The sequence below is a fragment of the Thermobia domestica genome, chromosome 3, assembly GCF_964235325.1.
Source record: "Thermobia domestica chromosome 3, izTheDome1.hap1.1, whole genome shotgun sequence".
Taxonomy (NCBI): domain Eukaryota; kingdom Metazoa; phylum Arthropoda; class Insecta; order Zygentoma; family Lepismatidae; genus Thermobia; species Thermobia domestica.
In genome coordinates this window covers 207,387,491-207,408,775 of record NC_137456.1, presented here as the reverse complement: position 1 = coordinate 207,408,775, position 21,285 = coordinate 207,387,491, and the positions used below count along the sequence as shown (strand labels likewise).

Here is a 21,285-nt window from a genome sequence, read left to right as displayed (position 1 = left end):
ACAAGACTAGTTGTCATATCAAAACTGTGATAACTTACTAAATGGAACAGATAGTCACTATTGTTCGAGAATTGAATTCTTGCATTTGGCAACAATCAAGCAATTTGTGCTCGGATTTATTCGACCATTTGCTTTAGCATTGTCCATGTGGCCTTAAACTAATGCAACCTGAACATAATTTATGAATGTAGTATTCAAATAGAAGGTCAGCTTAGTAAATGTAACTACCATCATCATGAAGTCTGTTTCCAACAAGAAATATTTAATTTAAATAATATATTTATGACAGATTTTTGCCGGACCATCCAAACTTGCCGCTCCACGCAAATGCACGTCTTGCAAGTATGGTAGAGCCGGCTCTGCATATCATATATATCTAGTCAACAAATTATTTATATATGACATTTAGAAAAATACTATGGCAAATTAGTATTAGTTTTTACCATTAGACAAGTTATTTGAATTTTATACTGTTCGTGACATTATTTTCGTAGTTATTAAAGGCCTGCTTTCACGAAAACACAAAATTTCATTTCTACTTTTATTTCTTAGTTGATATTGATGAAAACTGCTGAAACCCGAATTGTTAATAGGTATGGTATTCATGTAAATTGTAAAATATTTGTAGCGTATCAGTATCTAGCGTTTAATTTATGTTGCATTTTATGGTGATTATACCTACATAAAAATATTTAGTACTGAAATAGACATAAGGTGCATTACAAATGACTATTTGAAAAAAAACGAAATTTAGAAAAAAAACGAGAGGCAATGTTTTCTTTTCTAAAAAAACGTACATTTCTGAAAAAATACGAACGGTTTTTTTTCTATTTACAACACTAAGTATAATATTTGAAAATTTATTACTTTTTACGATGTGAAATTATTCCTTTTAACACTGATTTTTATGGTACTGTTCATGCAGTATATTTGCTGCTTTATAAGTTTATTTGTTAATTAAATTAGTCATGTGCTGTTCTAGCGAATCTTGAATATATCTTTACCAATGCATCAAATTGAAAACCAAAACACTCGTTTTGTGCAACAGAGTCTAATTTCTTCCAAATAAAAATGATTAAAATCTACATTATTTACCATACTTGGTTGTATCTGTGCAGTTCAAAATTATGAATGAATATTGATCTCTAGTGGAGCTAAACGAGTTACTATCTAGGTAATGGTTAAGTAAAGAAGTATGAATTGGAACGTAACTTGATACCATACACCATAATTATGTGTGTTTGGTAATTCATTATCTTATGTTTTAGAGAAACTTTTCTATTTCGAAATCGGAATACTTAACCTTCACTCTGTCTATCTAGCATATCAATAAATTTTTATTATGCATGTATAGTGTCGACAAAATCAATTCATGTGTTGGCGTCGCGCAGCAGGCGATAAGGATGGACTTCTGTGAAGAACGACAAAGAAAGAATTCCTGTGTTTGGGAGTGTGTGCGTGTGTATTTAGGAGGATTGTGGCTCAGAAAAAGAGAAAACGGGATTTTCTTGTGCATTTAGATAGATGGGTTTTATCGGGAGATATTTTCAGTAAATGTGTATATATGTATGTATGCATGTGTATATATATGTATGTGTGTGTATCTTTGGCTTGATGACATCATAGATCGCCAGAAAGAAAATATCGACTCTGATTGGCTGTTAGGTTGATAGTAGGCGGGAGTTGTGTTTGTATATAACTAGCTTCAGACGACCCTCCGACCTTACTCGAAGCCCTACTACGTTCGCAGGACGAACAAACGCACACTACTATTCTCACACGCACCAAAGTCACTCACAAGGGGAGAGAGAAAGAGAGCGAGAAACGAGCGGGCGTCCGATTCAGCACATTTCTCCTCTCCGACCGGAACAACACGTGAGTAACTCAAACACGAACAATGTCATTTATTATATGTTTAGAGAACGTCATAAAGGAAGAAATAGTCTTTCACTTTGCACTTATTTATCTGAAATTCCAATGTTACTCAACTTGTGCAAATGAGAAACTTTATTGGACAATTTTCACTTCGACAAAACTCTGTCACCTGTTGCGCGCACGATATTCAGAAGTACGACTCCGCAGAATTGATTATCTTCCCCTCGAAATTGCTCCTCGTTAACAACACAGAAAACGATCATTAATATGTTCCATCTGTAGTTGCGCTCTTTGAAATATTTAATCTTGGCACTTACATAATACACAACTTTGAAGTTCTTGAAAGAGGAAAACTTTGTATGTTATTTCTTTATATTTCGAAAGTATTCTATTTACGGCCTTAACGATTGATTCTTCCGTAACTATCCACTCTGTAACTATCCAATCCAATAAACATGAAAGCCTAAACTCGCTTAGTGACTTTATAAAAGAATTTTAAAATGTTACAGCAGATAAATAATTAACTTTTAAAAACATAAATTGATGCGAGTTTTTATTGATTTTAAAATCATTACGTTTTACTCGCAACAACTATTTTTAAAATGTACAAAAGCATATTCAAAATATATTGATTCTTTTTAATATTTTGAAATTAGCAGACAAAATTTATTCACGATTTAGAAATCCTCGATTCTAAAAGCAATGTAGCGTTGCAAGAAAATACTATATTTAATTCGTTATCTTCATAATACTGATATATTTAGAACATATTTTTGGTGCTTCTTGATTTTTTATTGATGGATTTTCCAGAGATGTCTGATATTTATGGAAAGTCTTAGAAGGGAATTTAACCCAACTCGCATCTAGAAGTAGCTTCAAGGGCGATTTAGGAGAACACCCACTGTATTTTTTTGAACCAATACGATTCGCAGGGCAGTAATATCTACAGTCTGTTTCTTCGAGATTTGGATTAAGAGAAAGACTTAAATTTTTTCTATTATCAATATTTAAAAAATCGTGAATAACCTGTCTTGAGCGAATGTTTTTGTACAATAATATTCAGTATCCTTTAATAATCACAATACACGTTACCACACTACGGTAATACCGTATTACCGTAATTACCTGCGTTTTTGAAAATATGCAGAACCATTATATCCTGCTTGGAGAAAGCACTTGTGAAAAGAATGTGTTGAAATAATTCCTTTTTGTCTATACATTTCCTGTTTAAGATAGTACATGTCACAAATAATTATTTTATATTTCGTACATTGTGATTTAAACAGTAGAAGTAGAACGATACGGTATTCCAGAAATATAATGACTTAAACAAACTTTTATAAAGTTTGCTTTTTTGGCTCTCTGCTAGTTTTTCTAACATGTTATAATTGTGTGTAGAAACTTTTACGTCTCCAAAATACACAGAGTTCGTTGGAAAATATTTCTGGAATCTTTAATATTACCGTATATAATACTACGCAACAGCAACTGCACATTTGCTTTTATAAAAATACTTCATATGTAGTTGAGATGTCTTTGTAATTAGAGGCAATTATTAAGCCAAAAATTATACTCTCTTCGTAGTGAATTACAAGTACAAGAGAAAATTTTCAACACAAATTATTATATGTCTATAGAAATGTATCATGATCTTGAGTGGAGAAAATTTATTGCGCTGTTTGGAATATACATCAGTTAAGTAGTATTTATTGTTTGGAAAACATACGTTAAAATAACTAGTCTTCTCGTTTAAAATAGTTAATTAAAGTCACAAACTCCAATATGATAAGGCCATGTCACTATGATCGTTTTTAGGATCGCAGTTGTTTTTAGGTATTATTTATAACTTATTGATTAATTGGAGTTTATTGACTCTTTGCATCCCTGAGGTTATATGAAATAGGATTTACTGTTCAAAGTTGGATCCGAATTATTACTATATCCAAGGCAAGTAAAGTAGCTCCATGGAAATCGAACCTGGATTTCACGTGCAGAAAGGACACATGTTTGTTATTTCATATAAAAGGGATGAGTATTAGCATTTCCTTTTTACTATTTGTGGTAATGCTTATTTCATTCAAATTCTTACTTTCTATTCTAATGTATTAGGCAAATAACAAAATATCCTCAAGAAAAACTCTAAATTATCCCCAACAACATTACTAAAAACACCTACCAGTATTTGATTTAAGGAGATACCAGATATTCTAAAGAAATTGCGGTAGTTTTCACATCTAATTAACCATTTTAAGAAATATAAGAAATTCTCCTCTCTTTGAAGTTGAACTTCTGTTTAAGCTGTCATTAATATGTACAACAGTTGTCAGTAAAACTAGAACACATTTATCTAAAATATCGTGTACATGATTATTAAAGACGGAAGGAAAACTGAACAGGCAACTATCATCATCAAACAACCATAGTTTGACTTTAAATACTTGATTGTAATGAGGGGCTCTTGACCTTGCAGTTTATTGGATTTTGGAAGTAGAATGTAACATTTTTGTTAAAAGTGTTAGATTTTAGTACAGTTTTCCTTGAACACTTACAACAAAAATTATATAAATAAAAATTTAAATGTAAGAAGTCATTGAAAGTTAACTTGGCTCTATTTGTACTTCATAGTTGCATTATATAATTTGTTTTTTTCTTTCCTCAGTTCTGAACATTATGTGGAAATTTACATTTTATTCCAAATAATATTTAAAACAAGATGCTAGATATAGACAAGACAGTAGAGCATGTGTCCTATTAAGTTATCGTTTTCAATATTCACGTTTTTCAGAATTGCAAAACAGTTTTCATTCTGTCCAGGATTTCATTTAATGGATTGCAAAGTGACTTGAGTAGATGTGTGTAGCTACGTTTATACCTGCAAAGTAAAATCAGTGGCACACATATACCTGCATCACTTATAGAACATACAAATGTAAATTATAAAGCAAACTTAGAAAAGAAATAAATGGAAAATTCACAAATAAGTTCAAATCTAATTAAATTATTAGGAAAAAGAAGTGGTACCATTAAGAATATATATTTTAATTCTTTGCATAATTCTAAATGGTAATATTTTAGAAGAAATCTTTTCAGAACATTTTCTTCTGTTTATTATGGCGATCAACCACAATAATTTTGTTTTATTTGTAAGAGCATCATAGTTGCCTTTTGCCTTTTCATAGACTTTTTGTCGAAAGAAAAGATTCAATCAAGAAAAGTAATAACAAAATGCAATTCTCGGTACAACTACAGAATTTTTCGTGTTTACTGAGTTCCGTGAAGCAATGGGGGAATACAACATTTATGAAGTACAGTTTTCCTTGAATTCTGGTCCGGGGCCAGTGGTTTGGAGTTGAGTTGATTTTGAGCAAGGCTATATTTGACGTAGACCTACTGATTAACGTGGAATCCGAACCACATGAGCTCCCGCCAGAAATCGAAAGCTGCCCACGCCAAAGGCGCGTACGCTCACCGCTTAGCCACGAAGGATCTCTGGTTTAGAGTCGATATCCTGGTCACACATAGTCCAACTAAATTCACCTAGGCTACTTTTGCTTTTCGTGAAACTCCTTAGACGAATGAACTGAATTTTATATGTTTTGTATGGAGTACGATAGTGAATGCCGCAAAATAGGAAGAGTAGATCGATACTATGACAAAATGCGCTATAAAAAGGGATTTCAAATCTTTTTACATCTTGAGGATACGTTTCGTATTAGAAATCACTGACAGTTTATTTCTCTGTTCAGGAGCCTACTAAACGAAATTATAAAACATAAACAATGATCGATATAAATAGTGTGACAAAGACTGCAAGGGCTATTTCTCATGACTTGCCGGTCGTTTAGTAGACCGCGGTCGACGCATTGATCAACCCTACTTTAAATGCTGAGGTGGACTGGATTTATACAATTAGTCTCAGTCTTTCTTTTAGCCTCTTTTAGATTGTTCGAAATGAGAACATGTGGCTCCAACTTGGCTCCAATAAAAAGATCAACATGAAATACAATCCCAGAAATAATGTTAGGAAACCTGTAAGTGGAATATTCGATGTAAAAACATCAATCATAAAGCCACATACACTTAAAATTAGTACAATCAATAGGGCCATTTAAATAGTTTCCAATTGCATAGGGTACTTTAATACACTACCATGTTTTTCACGATATATTTTTATTGTATAAATTCTTGATTTTGCACAAACTAACATGTCACTGAAGCCTAACGTGTAACATACATGGTTTAAATTTAAATTTAAGACAGTACCATACGTATTTCGTGTAAGCATGGTGCTAAAATAAATTTATTGTCTCGTTAACATCGACCCCAATCGTCTTACAGCGTAATGAATTATAAATTTTGATGATGATAATAATAATGTTAGGTCACTTTGTTCATTTCTATATGTTGCCGCCAATACATACTGTAAATCAGAATAAAGTTTCCGAGATATAATATTTTACTGGAAAGTCATTTCAGCTCGCCGAAAGTATTTGTATCTTTACAGAAATCTAAAAGAACTATTTACAACCACAGTATCATTGCTCTAGTACAGTGGTTCTCACTGCTGTGTGTGCGATTCCATAGCATGTGTTGCGAAATTTAGAATTTAAAAATTCTTTAAGAATTTAATAATTAAAGAAAACCAATTTTCGGATGGACTGTCGAAATCAACGACTCCTGCTGCAGTTCCTGTGCGCAGTACTATATAGAGTCACTACTCTATAGAAACTCGCAGGATTTCGCTATTATAATTTGTATTATTATTAACAAAAAACAAGTCTGTCGCAATGTTCGGATGTTCATTAAAGTGTGTCTTAGTCAAAAATATAAAAAAAGTTCAGAACCACTGTTCTAGTGTAATTCGTAAAAACCCCTACATGATATGCAACCCACATTGCATCAGTGTTTAGTGGGTTGCCGTTAGTTACAATTGAAAGTATGATTGTAAAAGCTCCTTTGTTCTCATTTTTGCTGGTTTCCGATTTGGAGTGCGGTTTCGTTCTGACTAATTATTGAATACAATAAAACTGTTAATATATCTCGCACTTGCTTTGTAATATGATATGAACTAGGGGTGTGTATGTTGATTGAGAACTCACTCAATACATTTCTGAAAATGTTTTAAAATTTGATGAGCGGGTTTTGAAATCACATTTTTCAGTTGATTTCAGTAACATGAAATTTACTTACAAATTATAACTTTACAAGTATTACATACTAAGTATATATATATAAATTACATAGAAACATATTGGTTAAACAACAAGTAAGCAAACATACAATATAATGGGTTTAGGAAAGTTTAGAAGTTAAATACAGATTTTTTTCTTAAATGTTAACACGCTCACAAAACAACGATAAATTAAACTTACGTAAAAACTACAAGTTAAACAAAGTTTGATAAGTTTTCTTCCTTTGCGTGAAAATAATATGTCTTTGAATGGACTGCATGTATCTGACAGCCAAATGTGAAAACCAGTTTATATTTAAATTAAAGTGTGACCCAAATTTTGCTTATAAATTCTTTCTTTTAAAAGCAGAAAGTAAGAAAAATACATACGATATGAATGTTTGCTGGGATATATAAAAAAGTAATTGATTATACTCTCTTACATATGTTTTCGTTGCTTTCCTTAAAACAATAACATATTTCTTTACATGAAATAATGTTTATATTGAAAGATGATTATTTCCCGGTAATAGAACATATTTTAACGCTTTACAATTTCCTGGTTCATTTGAAAGAGTTATAGTTTGTAATTCTCCTTAGTTAGGATCAAAACATATATAGAAATATTAAAATGGAGTGCTGGTACTAACCGTAAAGTTGTCCTTCAATTATTCCAAACCTGACATCTCCCAAAGTTTAATGTGTGTAAATCGTTTACTCTCACTTGAAGGTGATAAGTTAATTCTCTTTCATGGAGAGTTAGTCTGTTTTCTGGAATTTAAGAGTAAAGATAAGTAGTATTTACTATATATGAGTGTCAATAAAGATATGGTGAAAGTTCATCGAAATTGTTTCAATAGCTTATTAAATAAATAAACATAATTCATGCATACTTATATGCATATACGGTAAGTCAAGAATCTAGGTGATAATACATACATGTAGACATACATAAAGAAAATACATGTTAGAGTTTTAATATTAATTAGTAAGGATTAATCTAGAAATGGCGACAGAGACATTCAATATCTGACAAAACATTCTTTATTCAATGTATCAACTAAGTCAAAATGAACTGGAATGTCCTACCGAAATAATTTTTGGTCTTTTCTGAAAGTATATACATTGTTTCTTTGGAAAATATCTGAAGTGGCGTAACTCATATTTGCTCAAATCCATAAGCCTTATAAGTGAAGATAAATTACTACCATTCATTAAAACTTACCATAGAGTATTTATGGTGAAATTAATGTAATGAACATGAATGCAGAGATACATACAAACTGATTTTGTAAGGTAGTGACTGGTATTAGAATGCAGGTTAACAATAGTAGTGATGACAAAGTGAAAGAGCAATTAAGCTTCAGTGCAGTGGCATATTTAGGGGGGGACTTCCGGGCTTAAGCCCCCCCCCCCGAAATCTTACTTACTATAGTAAAGTATATGAAATATCTTGCAGAATTTTCACATTTTCAGGCAAAGCCCCCACCCCGAAAGTTACCAAAGCCCCCCGAAACAAAATCGTAAATACGCCACTGTTCAGATGTAACACATAGACTAATTCGACCCCTGATGAAGCATGTAGCCAAACATCGTAACCAATTAAGGAACTATTTGTGATTAACAGGTACGAAAATTTGGTTGGTTGGTTAGACTTAAGCGTCTCTTTTCAGCATTGAGGATATATGAGTCGTAACACAGTTTGGGTGTATTCTGAACAAACGTAATGCATTCAAATTTCAAGGTTCTCCCACCGGAAATAGAACTCGGGTCAAAAACAAAAGTGAGCGTACTAGCCACAGACCAGCGAAAAGGACAGGAACAGTAGAAGTAGAAGGAAGTAAGAGGAAAAAAGTAAAGTATTTGAGCATGAAAGGAAGGATAGAAATGACGAAAGAGACATTTAGGAACAAGAAAGGTGTATTTTATGGATCTTTAACTAAATCGATAAAAAAACGAGTTGTCAGTTGTTTCTAATTTAGGACAGGAACAGTAGAAGTAGAAGGAAGTAAGAGGAAAAAAGTAAAGTATTTGAACATGAAAGGAAGGATAGAAATGACGAAAGAGACATTTAGGAACAAGAAAGGTGTATTTTATGGATCTTTAACTAAATCGATAAAAAAACGAGTTGTCAGTTGTTTCTAATTTAATATCAAATATATGAGACGTAAGACATGAGATCCCAATCACACAAACTCCCGTCGGAAATGGAGGCATAGGCTCGCGCTATAGACCCGTACTCTGTCCACATAGCCACAAAGACCTCGAATAATGGGAGGTAATAATAAAATTAATTATTTGTTAAAGCGAACTTTCATGCTCTTGCATTACTTTAAATTTATTTGTGAAATATGAGTAAAATTCTAATATACACGTTGAAGAAAATTGGAGAGATTGGTTTTCATTAATGAGCTATTTGCATTATTTGAAGAAGTAGGGATACTAAAACAAGCTGAAGATACTATGAAACTATTTAGTTATAGTTCTTTTTACCTTTTATTATAAGCAGTCAAGAAACGTAAATCTGTGGAGATCTCGAGTTCGTCTTTTCTACCACCACCGAACATCTTTTCTTCTCTCTAATAATTATTCATTATTGCAAATTACCAAACACAAAGATGAAAATGCACTTCACGTAATTTTGCGTGTGCTCAATTCAATTTGCACGAATTTTGGTTCTTACTCTTCTCACTATCTGAAAAAATTTACATCACGAGGAACGCAATTATTTTTCTTTCAGTATTTTACAAGCAGTTACACTGTATCTCGAGTAGAAAAGCTGTTAACGCTGCTTATTTTACTATGCTTTACATGTCTATGGAGGTTTACATTAACTTCGCTAAGAGGACAAGATTTATTAAGTACAGGGTTTCCAGAAATAAAACTACCTCTATCTGTGCATACATGAGTCAAGCAGAGAGGAGTGATCCTTCCAATCAATATAATTGTTATTTGTTCAGCGTAATAGGAGGAAAAGTATCATCACTATTTTAATTATATTTATCTTTTACTAGACTCTTAGAGTTCCTTCTCACTTTTACACTACGACGTTGCAGCTAAGATAGCACGTAAATGTTTGACGTTTCTTTATGAAATACTGTTTCGAAATGAAAGAATGAAATAAGGCCCTTCACTTTAACGTCTCACGTTTATGCTCTTTTAGGTTAAGGAAGACGGATGATTAAGACAAGAGAATGATGATAAAATAATTGGTAGAATGAGAATGTGGGAGGAAAAGGGGCACTCCGAGCAAATCTACGGATATGATGTTGTCTACCAAAAAATTACTTGCTCGGGGATCGAACCAGGGACCCCACGCAGGCGGAATAAGTCCTATATTACTGAGCGATTCTGCACCTATACTGTTTGGAAATTTAATAAATGAAATAAACAAAATTGTTTAGTAGAAATTGAGTTGTAAACATAAATAAACTCTAGTAAAGACAGTAGAGACAATCATGCGAAATATTTCCACTTTATATATATAGGGTGTTTAGAAAGTAACTATGGAATTCATAACGAGAATGACTATATATATATATCGTTATTCAACGTTACTCGCTAAGATATTTAACGATAATGACTTCATTAATAAACTTGGCCGAGATAATCGCTCAAGCCTTCAGTTACAAAAAATAGAATTCAAAAGTTCGCTTACAATAATGGAATTTAGCCTGTAGATATTTGCCATTAAAGTCACCGTTATTCACCAGTGCGTTAACGGATTGATTCCATTAACAAACTTCTCCGAAGTAATTGCTCTAACTATCTATCGAAATAAAATTTAAAAAATTGCTTACATGTATGAGATATGGGTTGGAGATAACCATCGTTAAAGTCGTCGTTGCCCGTTAAGATGTTACTGATTGACTTCATTAACGACCTAAATCAAGACAATTGTCCTAGTTACATGTTACAAAAATATAATTAAAAAGTCATCACACGTGTGAGATATGGGTTAGAGATAACCACCGTTATAGCAGCCGCTATTCGTTAATATGTAAACGGATTAAACTCCACTAACAAATTCAGCTGAAATAATCGTGTTAGCTATATGTTACTAAAACAGAAATAAACAATTCGCTCTCAGGTATGGAATATGAGTTATTTATAACCGCTACTAAAGCTCGTTATCTGTCACAAGATAACGGATTAACGGATTGACTCCGTTAATGAACTTGCGAGAGATAATCGCTCTAGCTATCTGTTACAAAACCAGGATTCAAATATTAGCTTACGTATGGGACATGTGCTATAGATAGTCACCGTTAAAGTCATCGTTATTAGTTAATACATCAACGGAATAACTCTATTAACCATGCCGACCGAGATAATCGCTCTAGCTATCTGTCGGGAGAAACAGAATTCAAAAATTATCTTCCATGTACGAAATATAGCCCATCGTTAAAGTAGCCGATATCCATCAATACGTTAAAGGATTGGCTTCAGTAATGAACTAAACTGAGGTAATTGCTCTAACTACATGTTGCAAAAGCAGAATTTAAAAAATAATCGATTATATACATGAAATATGGACTATAGATAACCACCGTTAAAGTAACCATTATCCGTTAATATGTTAGCGGATTAACTCCAGTAACTAACTCGGCTGAGATAATTGCTCTAACTTTCTGTCGCAGAAAACAGAAATAAATAATTCGCTCTCATGTATGGAAAAATTAAATCTTTAAGTTTCACGTCCGACGGTTATGCCGTCTAGGCTAAAAGAGACAGTGATGATGAGAAATGAATGAAATGGTGGAATGAAGAAAAGTGGGAGGAAACGAAAAAACCCATACATACGGTGTTTGTCCATCACACAATTCACTTGGTGCGAGCTGGGATCGAACCAAGGACCCCATGCACCTGATGTGAACTCTCTACCACTGAGCCACAGCGGCCTCTTCATTAACGAACTTCTTCTAACTTTTCTTCTTCACTCTTTTCTTCCAACAAGGAGTTTCCTATGTGTAACAGAAGAAACTCTTTTTTTTTTAAATAATATTTTCCGCGAAGGAGCAATCCACGATTTGCAGACCAAAATAAGATATTAAAATCCTATTTCGTCGGATATTCATATCGTACTAATTTTTTTGATTTTTGGATTTGAATATCTTTGAAGAAATTGAGTTTATTAGCATTCTTGCGCTAATTAAGGACAAGAAGAATTTGAAAAGGGGTAAACTGTAGTCGGAAGTCCAAAGAAGACGCTCGAAAACTTGTTCACAAACGAGATGCCCCTGCTTCTTCACGTGTGCAGCCACTACGAATCTGTAGTCGACGAGGAAGAGAACTTTCATCGTCGACGCTGGCGGACTTTAAATGGACGAAGCATCCTGGATCCCTGAAAACGAGGTCGATGTCAGTTCTTTAGATTCTGTTTTACCTGCATCTTCTGGCAGTATTTCCTCCTTGCCAGTTTTGAAGAATTAGAACTGGTTAATTAATCAACCTTATGGGGTTAATATATTATTACGGTCTACAATTTTCTAATACAGTACTTTGATTTGTTAGCGAAAAACACTACAAATACATTCTGAATACAAGCATTTTATATTATAATGTTCTACCATTAAAAGTACTTTTTAATGCAATAACCACCAAAATAAACAAAATTAGTGAAAAAACAAAAATCAAAAAAATGTTACGTAACAAAGGAGGCGGGGTTCGACCTAGCGTTACGAAGCATGACAAGGGGAGGGAGGGGGTAAAAACTGGTCAAAAATAGCGTTATGTAACATGTGGACGGCCTCTTTATTTTTTATATTTTATTTTATTTTACTTAAAACGCATGGATCACCTCACTGAACTCTCCCGCTTCTATTTATTAATTTAAATCATGTCATGTTGCAGTTTTATTGAATTATTTAGTTATGAAATATGAACAATGTATGTTTTTGTATATTAAAATGGGTTGAAAATTGTACTTTCAAACTTTCTTCTTGGAAAATGAAAACAACCGAGTGCGGAAAATTTGGGTCAAATTGGTCAACATTTTGAAGTGTTATTGGCGCCATTTTTCGACGCTGATGCAAACCAAGGCATTTTTTTATGCTTGTCAAAGATATTTCTTACATACTTTTGTTAAAGGAAGAATTACAAGAAGCAATATGTAAATCCTTTTCTGATTCTAAACGTTAGATTAAATAACTTTTTTAAAATATTGTCATTTGATCCCTCAATTTTCGTCAAAACTATTTTAAAACGAAAATACTGAGTTTAGGAAATTGGCTTTCTATTTACAAATGGTAGATCTCTGTACAATTATTTGCTTATCTAAATAGGTACAACTCAGAACTGATTGCGGGGTGGTTATTGTATTGAGTTCCACCCATACTTTCGCATATTTTTAACTTTCGGAGTCTTCGTAGTCTTCAGTTCTCTAAATGAAACTTTCCTCTACTACAAACGTCCTTAATTTCTTCCATACATAAATTCTGTCTCGATCAGAGCTTAGCTTGAATATCCACTTTGAACAACACGCGGAAATATTTAACAATTGTGGTTGACCACTACTGAGGTATATTTTGTTACTATTATCAACTACTACACAAAAGGCAGAAGCTCATAACTCGGACCTTATATCAGACAACTTGTCAAAGTAGATTGAGAACGGAAAATAAAATAAAACCTCCCGGCTACGTTATGTCGGCTAGGCTAAAAGAGACGATGATGATGAGAAATGAAGGAAATGGTGGAATGAAGAAAGTGGGAGGAAACGGGAGAACCCCGAGAAGCCCCCCACACACGGTGTTTGTCCATCACAAAGTTCACTTGCCGCGAGCTGAGATTGAAACTAGGACTCCATGCACCAGAGTTGAACGCTCTAACACAACGGCCCAGATTGGGATCAGAATGCGATTGAGCTCTTTCGATTTCGACTACCGGATGCTTCTCACATAAGTCAAGATATTTAGCAATAAAGCATGAAAATGAGTAAGGCCCTGTTAAATACCCATTTAAATAGTGCAGCAGGTGACGGAAAGGAAGTTTGTTGCCATGCACTTCGCAATTACATCACTGTGTTGGTTTTCTATATCTTCTTTTATCAGCTGAACAGCATTTCCCTTTGATTATATGTTTAGCCAACAACCCTCAAAGTTTCAGTTTTCGTATTAATATTCTTTAAATAATCAGTAATACCTACCTACCTAACTAACTCTATGGCCTATGGAACCCGGAGGTTCAATGGCGCGTAGCTCTTCATTGACTTTTATCTTTAGCCAACTGCCCAGTTTCTATTTTGTATTCCTATTTTTGCAAACTCCAGCTTAATCTTACCCTCCCATCTGTGCGTAGGTATTTCCGATTGGATTTTCAGTTAAAATTTTGAAAGCGTTCCTAGTTTCTTTCACTCTGACTACATGATCTGTCCAGCTGAACCTCTTAGACTCGATGACCCTAGCAATGGTTGGTGAACGGTACAAGTTTGCAGTTCCTCATTATAAAGTTACTGCCATTGCCCATTTCCTTTCCTCTTGGGTCTGATTATTCTCCTTAGGATTTTATTCTCAAATACTTTGTCTACATTCTTTCCTCAAAGTAAGTGACCCGTTCACAACAGGCATGATTATCGTTTTATATTTTTTAAGCTTAATATTCCTCTACAGAATTCGCGACGACAAAAGATTTTGAACTTAATGATAACACAAATTCCATACCTTCAGTCCGTCATACTTGATTTAATATCAATGGATGTTCCGAAAAGTGATGCAACCTGACCAATGTATTTTGACTGTGGCCCTTCAAACAAACATGTTTCTGAATTACAACCCTGAATCTGAAATTAGCTTTTAATATTTACTTGTTTAATAGTTGGATGGGTAAAAGTTACAGTGGTGTAAATCACTTTATGAAAAAAAATACTTAGGCTCAAAAACCAGATCTAGATACTACAATTTGTTAACAGAAAACGTGAAGTAACTCAGAGCCTCATTCTATAAAATGGCATTTTTCAAAAAAAATAACTATGGAAGTTCTAGTGACAAAAGAAACAGTTGGTTTGTTTACCACAAAATGGTGTTAGTCTTACAAGAACATATTACTTACGACTACTGTAACTTTCACTCGTCTAATTCTGTTTCTCATTCCAACCGAACGGACGGCTTTTATGCCGATAATTTCATCAAATTATCTTTCACTAAGTTCACAACGTTTTCTCTGCATCTTTCTTGGGAGTTTACTTCTGGCAATCACTTCTTTATATCATCTTTAGTTAATGGACCCTGCTGACCACCAGTATTTTAACAGAGAATTTATAGTTCTAGATACATTCCTGAAGTTGCACTCGTATCGAGTTGCATGCACTTGCAAGTGCAGATAACCTAATGAACATTTGAGATAAGGGATTAGCCAGACGGGGAAACCGGGTCCGGACCCCCCCCCAAATTTGTAACTTGATTAATATTTGTATACTTTCTTAAGACAACCATACTTGATTGACAGAGAAATGATTGATGTAACCTAAAGATTTGATTTTACACCTCATCCGTCCTCTTTCTTTTTTATAAAAATAATCTAGTTCTAAAAGTTTTATCTGGGAATGAGTGTCCGTAATTAATAACTGCTTATCGTATTTTTGGATGTAGAATAACATAGATTCAATTGTACCTAGATGTATTGGACTCGCCCCCCGCAAAAATAAAAGTTTGAATCCCTTCCAATAAAAATTCTTGGAGCGTACCCGGGGTATCTTTGGCTTACATATTTCTTTCTGAGTTTCTTGCGGTGTCTGTTCATCAAATTCAAGAACAAAATCAGAGTCTTCCAATTCCATTTGAGATTGAGAGGATGAAACCATAGAGTAAGCTGACTGTACACCTGTACAAGTTTCATGCTAAATCATACTATTTTCAGATTTCTTTTCTTCCTTTCTATTAGTTCTTTTTGTTTCTTCTTATAGTACTTTCACACTATGTGTATAGTATATAGTGTATAATATATACACTTACATAAACCTACCATATCCATCTTCATCTCATCATTAAGAAAGTCATGTTCAATTGTTGAGACCTTCCTACTCATTTCGGATTTGAACAGATCTTTGTTGCAAGTATTGTATTAATACAAATATCAAAGAGGACTTTCATTTGACTTTCGATGGATATTACAAAACTTTGAAATGCCTTGGTTTTCAATTTTAATGTATTGTATTTTTTTCTTAATGCATATAGTATGAAGGATTCATTTGCAGGATTCTTTTATAAGATACATCGTTGAATCATAACTTTTGTAACATTTTCATAATCCAAACTGCAGGCACATGTTAACGCCCTGATACCAAGTAAGTTTAATTTCGAACTAGCCAAAGAGGTAGTGTGTGACAAACAAATTATTTAACACGAAGTTCACCACTCTGCCAATATTTTCAGTCATATTTAGTGGCTGACGGTAAGTGCTCAACAATGTTTGATATGTGAACTGTTACTATATGAATTCCAAGTCAGGCATAACGCTGAGGCACCAACACAAAATATTTATCATGGGAAACTGGAAGACACAGTGAACCACAGAGCAGCAGCTTGTTGGTTAAAGATATTTCGTACAGGTGTAAAAATATCGAAGTTCTGCGAAGATCCAGCCGCCCCAAGGTAACAGATTCTGAAGTCACATGACACACTAGTCAGGAAACTCTATCCTCAGGCAACAACGGTTGTCAAACTAACTCAGGATGTTCCAGTCCACTCTAGTGCGTCACCTTGACGAACTCGAGAAGACTATGACATGCACATATTTGTTTTCCTAAGCTCAGGCCTAGAAAAAAGTAGACGTGTTCCGACAACTGCTTCAAGATCCGCGTTATGTGCCTTTCCTGAGACGGATTGTCACATGCGACAAAAGCTAGGTGTTATCCGAAATCCGAATCTGCAAAAACTGTCATTGAGCCAGGGCCAACTCCCAGAACTTGTTGTTAAATAGGACCGCTCAGAGCATAAACTCATGCTTAGTGTGGTGGAACTACGAGAAGTTATTTCACTTCCAGTTTATTCCTAACGGTTGTACCATTAATCCTGACCTCACTCGAATAATTGGAGCAGATTATGTTGGACTACACCAAATATATCCTGCATTGTTAAATCAAAAGGATCCCTGCTGAAAAGGGATACCGCAAAACTTCACTCGGCTCGAAAAACGCAACAAAAATGCGAGAACATGACGACAGCAAACTTATCCTACACCCGGCATCTGGATGTTCAAAATAAGCCTGAGTTGTTTGATGTAAATAGTCAATCGACGTGCTCCGGTTAGGAGTGAGCGAAAGAACTTGGCTTAGCACACTGCCGTGCGCCTACATTGTTTTTGCTTCTACTTCCATGTAATTTCTCCCATGTAAACACTTCGATTCAATTGTTTTGGCAAAATAAATATCTTGATTTCGTGTTTAGAGTACATTGTTATTAAGATTTCTTTCCAAATATCGAATAGAAAATATAGTATTACCTTGTCTTTTGAATTTAATGATCACGCAGATGACCTACCTGTTTGATGTTTATCTTAAGTGGAAAGTCGTATCAACGTTAAAATGTTACAAACTACTTTCAATAAATAAAAGGTTAAGTGGAGAGTGAAAGAAAAAAATATTTAAAGAACAGCACCTAGTGAGCTCAGATAAGGGTTAAAGTTCTTGTTTTGAAATCAAGGGATGTTGAGTTCGGAGCCCACGGCCGGCCATCATTCTCTCATATCACCACGCAAATGCTGAAATATCTTTAGTTCATAACATATAATGCAAGAGAAAACTATTACAGATATATCTGAGTCAAATCTAATCCAATTAAAAATAAATAAATTACAATTAGTATTCGCGCATAAAAGGTAGAATTTTATACTTTAAGATGTCATTCGAAATGGAGATTATAAAGAACATACTAGACAAACACCAAGGCAAAAATTGTAACTACCTCATTGTTGGATTTTTCTTTACTATAAAGTTACTAAGTGCGTGTTGTTGGTGTAACTTGTTATTCGTGTTCTTTATCCGGATGGATGACAAAGTCTCGATTAAACATCCGAGTAATGGTTTGGATTTCACTTGAAGAAGTAAATCCTGTTTCATACAGCCTAGTGTTGACAGGGAATGCTAAAGTTCAATCAATCAAACAAAATTTCGAATGCAATTATATTTGACCACTCTACCACGTCAGTTACGAATTAAATATAAGTAGATTTCCTTTTTAAATTTCACTACACTTTATATTCTTTACTTTTCCAGCCCAAGATATTCATTTACGAGAATTATATCTTTTTATCTACGAGAATTATATCTTTTTGCAGTGGCAACATGTTTGACAAAGTAAAATGATTTCATACGCACGTGAAACAACTTACAATCTTTCAACATAATCTATTGCTAATTATTTGCACACATCTACCAGTTATTGAATAAGCCAATGATATGTCCTTGCGTGCCAATGTGCGCAGGAACAGCTTTTTAGCCTAAATTATGCTTGGGAGTCCTAAAGTGTTTCCCTCTTAACGATTCCTTCAAGTTGGGAAACAAATCGTAGCCACAGGATCAGGTAAGACGAATAATATAAATGCTCCAACAGCCCCTCCCAATCCAGTAGTTGCAGTGAGCTCTGCACATTTGTGCTGTATGACATGTTCTGTTATCATGAAGAATGATAGGGCACGGTTAGGGATGGGGTCTGTTGCACCTGAGAATGGGGTGCAAATGAGCACGAGTAACTTACGTAGTTTACATTCACTGTAACCTTTTGTTGAACACTGTGAGCAAGATTATTCCATTGATATTCATATGATAAATCATCATTACTTTCAAATTCGCCGGTTCTTGTATTAATTTTTAAGACGTGGTGATGTCGGATGACGCCTCGCATTTGACTGTTATTTTAATTCAGAGTTATACGATCTCCTTCATGTCTCGTCAATTGCAATAATTCGAAAAAGAAATCTGTTACATTATAATTGCCAGCATGTATAGTAACTGCTTGCAGATTTCTGTCTGTGCCATTCTTAACCTGTCAGGGTATACTGTATCCATTTTGCCAATGTCTTCCGCATGACGGGGTTATATGATAGAATCTGGTAATCAGGGAATGATAACATGTTAATTTGATAATTTACTACATGATCATCATCGATCATTCTCTTGCAATGTTCGAAGTACATCCAGGTGGGCAGAGCTGTTACCGTGCTAGGATGCTCGCCACAATGTTCTTTCGAGATCTATTTATATCCATTGCGTATCAAATACCTTGGTCCATCTGGCAACGGTACGATACGGTAAGGAACTTTACTTCCTTTTTTCCATATGCAACCTGAAATTAAAAGAATATGTCCTATTCTTGACGCACGAACGTTGTTCAGTGTGGTATCAAGCACACACTTCACTTTCATGTCTGCAGACTACCACACTACTATTCGTTATCAAACACCTACATATAATCGATAATTACATAGTAAATAAGCTTGGATCTTCTCTTGTTCTAGCGAAAAGTGAAAAGCGTACAATGACAAACAGACCTTCGTACAGCTTGGCTAGAACCTCGGGCAGACCAAAATTATTCCCAATCGGACCCCGCACCTCCAAAGGCAGATCTTCAATACGGCATTATAGATACCTAACCGATTTGCTAGCTATGCAAGAGTGAGTTCTAGTTAAATGTTATTATTATTATTATTATTTTAAGTATGACTAGAGCATTTTAGTTAACAAACTTGTGAAATGATCAATTTCAGGATCAATCGTTTTTATTATTATTTGTTTACTTAAAATAATAATAGTAACAGCTAACTAGAACTCACTCTTCTATGGATAATCGGCTAGGTATCGGTAATGCCGTATTCAAGGCCATCGGTCATAGGAGGCGTGGGGAATAATTTTGGAATGTACAGGGTGCTACTAGTATACAATGCAACCCGGAGTTTGGAATAGTAGAACTTTTGAACCTGAAGCGATACACAAATAATGGTTACATCAAAATAAAGATTTGTTCATGCATATATTTTTAAACTAGGAAGCAACGATTAAAGTGCCTAGGGACCACACAATGTTGCCAGATGTAGCCGAAGGTTTTTTTTATTTTTATTTTATTTTTTTATTTATTATTATTATTATTATTATTATTTTGCAAAACGTAAATTGACTCATAACTCATACGTATGGATGTTCTGTCGTTAATTTTCAGTTTGTTTAGTTGGAGTTTTCCCAAATGGTTAAAAATTTTTTGTGAAATTTTTTGGCGATGACAAGACTGCTTACATGCAGGTCGTGCTTGATTCTTGTCAGATTATCATCCACTTTCTCTTGACTACCCATGGTCGATCACTGCGAAAAATATCTTGGAAATCAAAACAGCCGAAGGTGTAGATCAATTTTTTGCAAAACATGTAAATTGACTCATAACTCATACGTATGGATGCTCTGTCGTTAATTTTCAGTTTGTTTACTTGGAGTAGCTTGGAAACTATGGTGTAGAAAAAAGAATTTTCATTTCCACCAATAACTAATCGGGGGAGACCTCTCTAAGGAGGAACTAGGAAAATCGTAGTTTTCATAAATTAACACTCTGAATTGGTAACATTGCTGATGTTTCAGTGCAACAAAAGGTGTGTTAAGCATCTGTCTACATTACGCAATTCCTGAAAACAATGAAAAAAACTGAAATTACCATGATAAAACTTTTACTTACATGCACCCGGCAACACTGCTATTCATTTCTATGGGTCTACTTAAAGCAAAAAGGTATACAAGAACAATTTTCGAACTATACAAGACCTGGAAACGAACATTTGCAGTGTCATCGAGAATATTAACTCTTCTACCCTTCATAAAGTTACTGTCAACATGGTGAAACTTGTGAACCAGTGTTTGAATCAAAACAGGGGACACTTCCAGCATCTGCTGTAGAGCTGACAACTCATTGCGTGATAGTTACAATGTTTAATGTAAAATTTCATAGAAGTTAACGTACTACACACGTGGTACTCTGGAATCTACCTGAACTTGACGCATGAAACTGTTCTTTCATACTGAATAGAGTTTGAGAATGTACGATATGTTTTAAGGAATAGTTATTTAGCACTATTTTCTAAGAAATATAGAAAGAATGTGGAAACTCGAATTGCTTTGAGATACTCAGCTTGTTTAGACAAGTGTCTAAATGGATCTCACAGTGCCAAAAACGAGTTTAAATTGAAGGGCAACTGATGGAAATTATTATTCGAAAGTGCGACAATAACACAAACAAGTTAAAAGATATATGAATTTTATACTC

The 21,285-nt window shown here is 34.2% G+C and overlaps 1 protein-coding gene across 1 annotated transcript in view; it reads left to right on the top strand.

Annotated features, from left to right (window-relative positions):
- The first annotated feature begins 1,738 nt into the window (after nt 1-1,738).
- The window catches only part of Dh31 (diuretic hormone class 2), a 623,319-nt gene continuing 603,772 nt past the window's right edge, over nt 1,739-21,285 (top strand). Inside the window, exon 1 of the mRNA XM_081752142.1 lies at nt 1,739-1,875. The gene's annotated coding sequence lies outside the window, so the exon portion shown is untranslated. The remainder of the gene's footprint in view (nt 1,876-21,285) is intronic.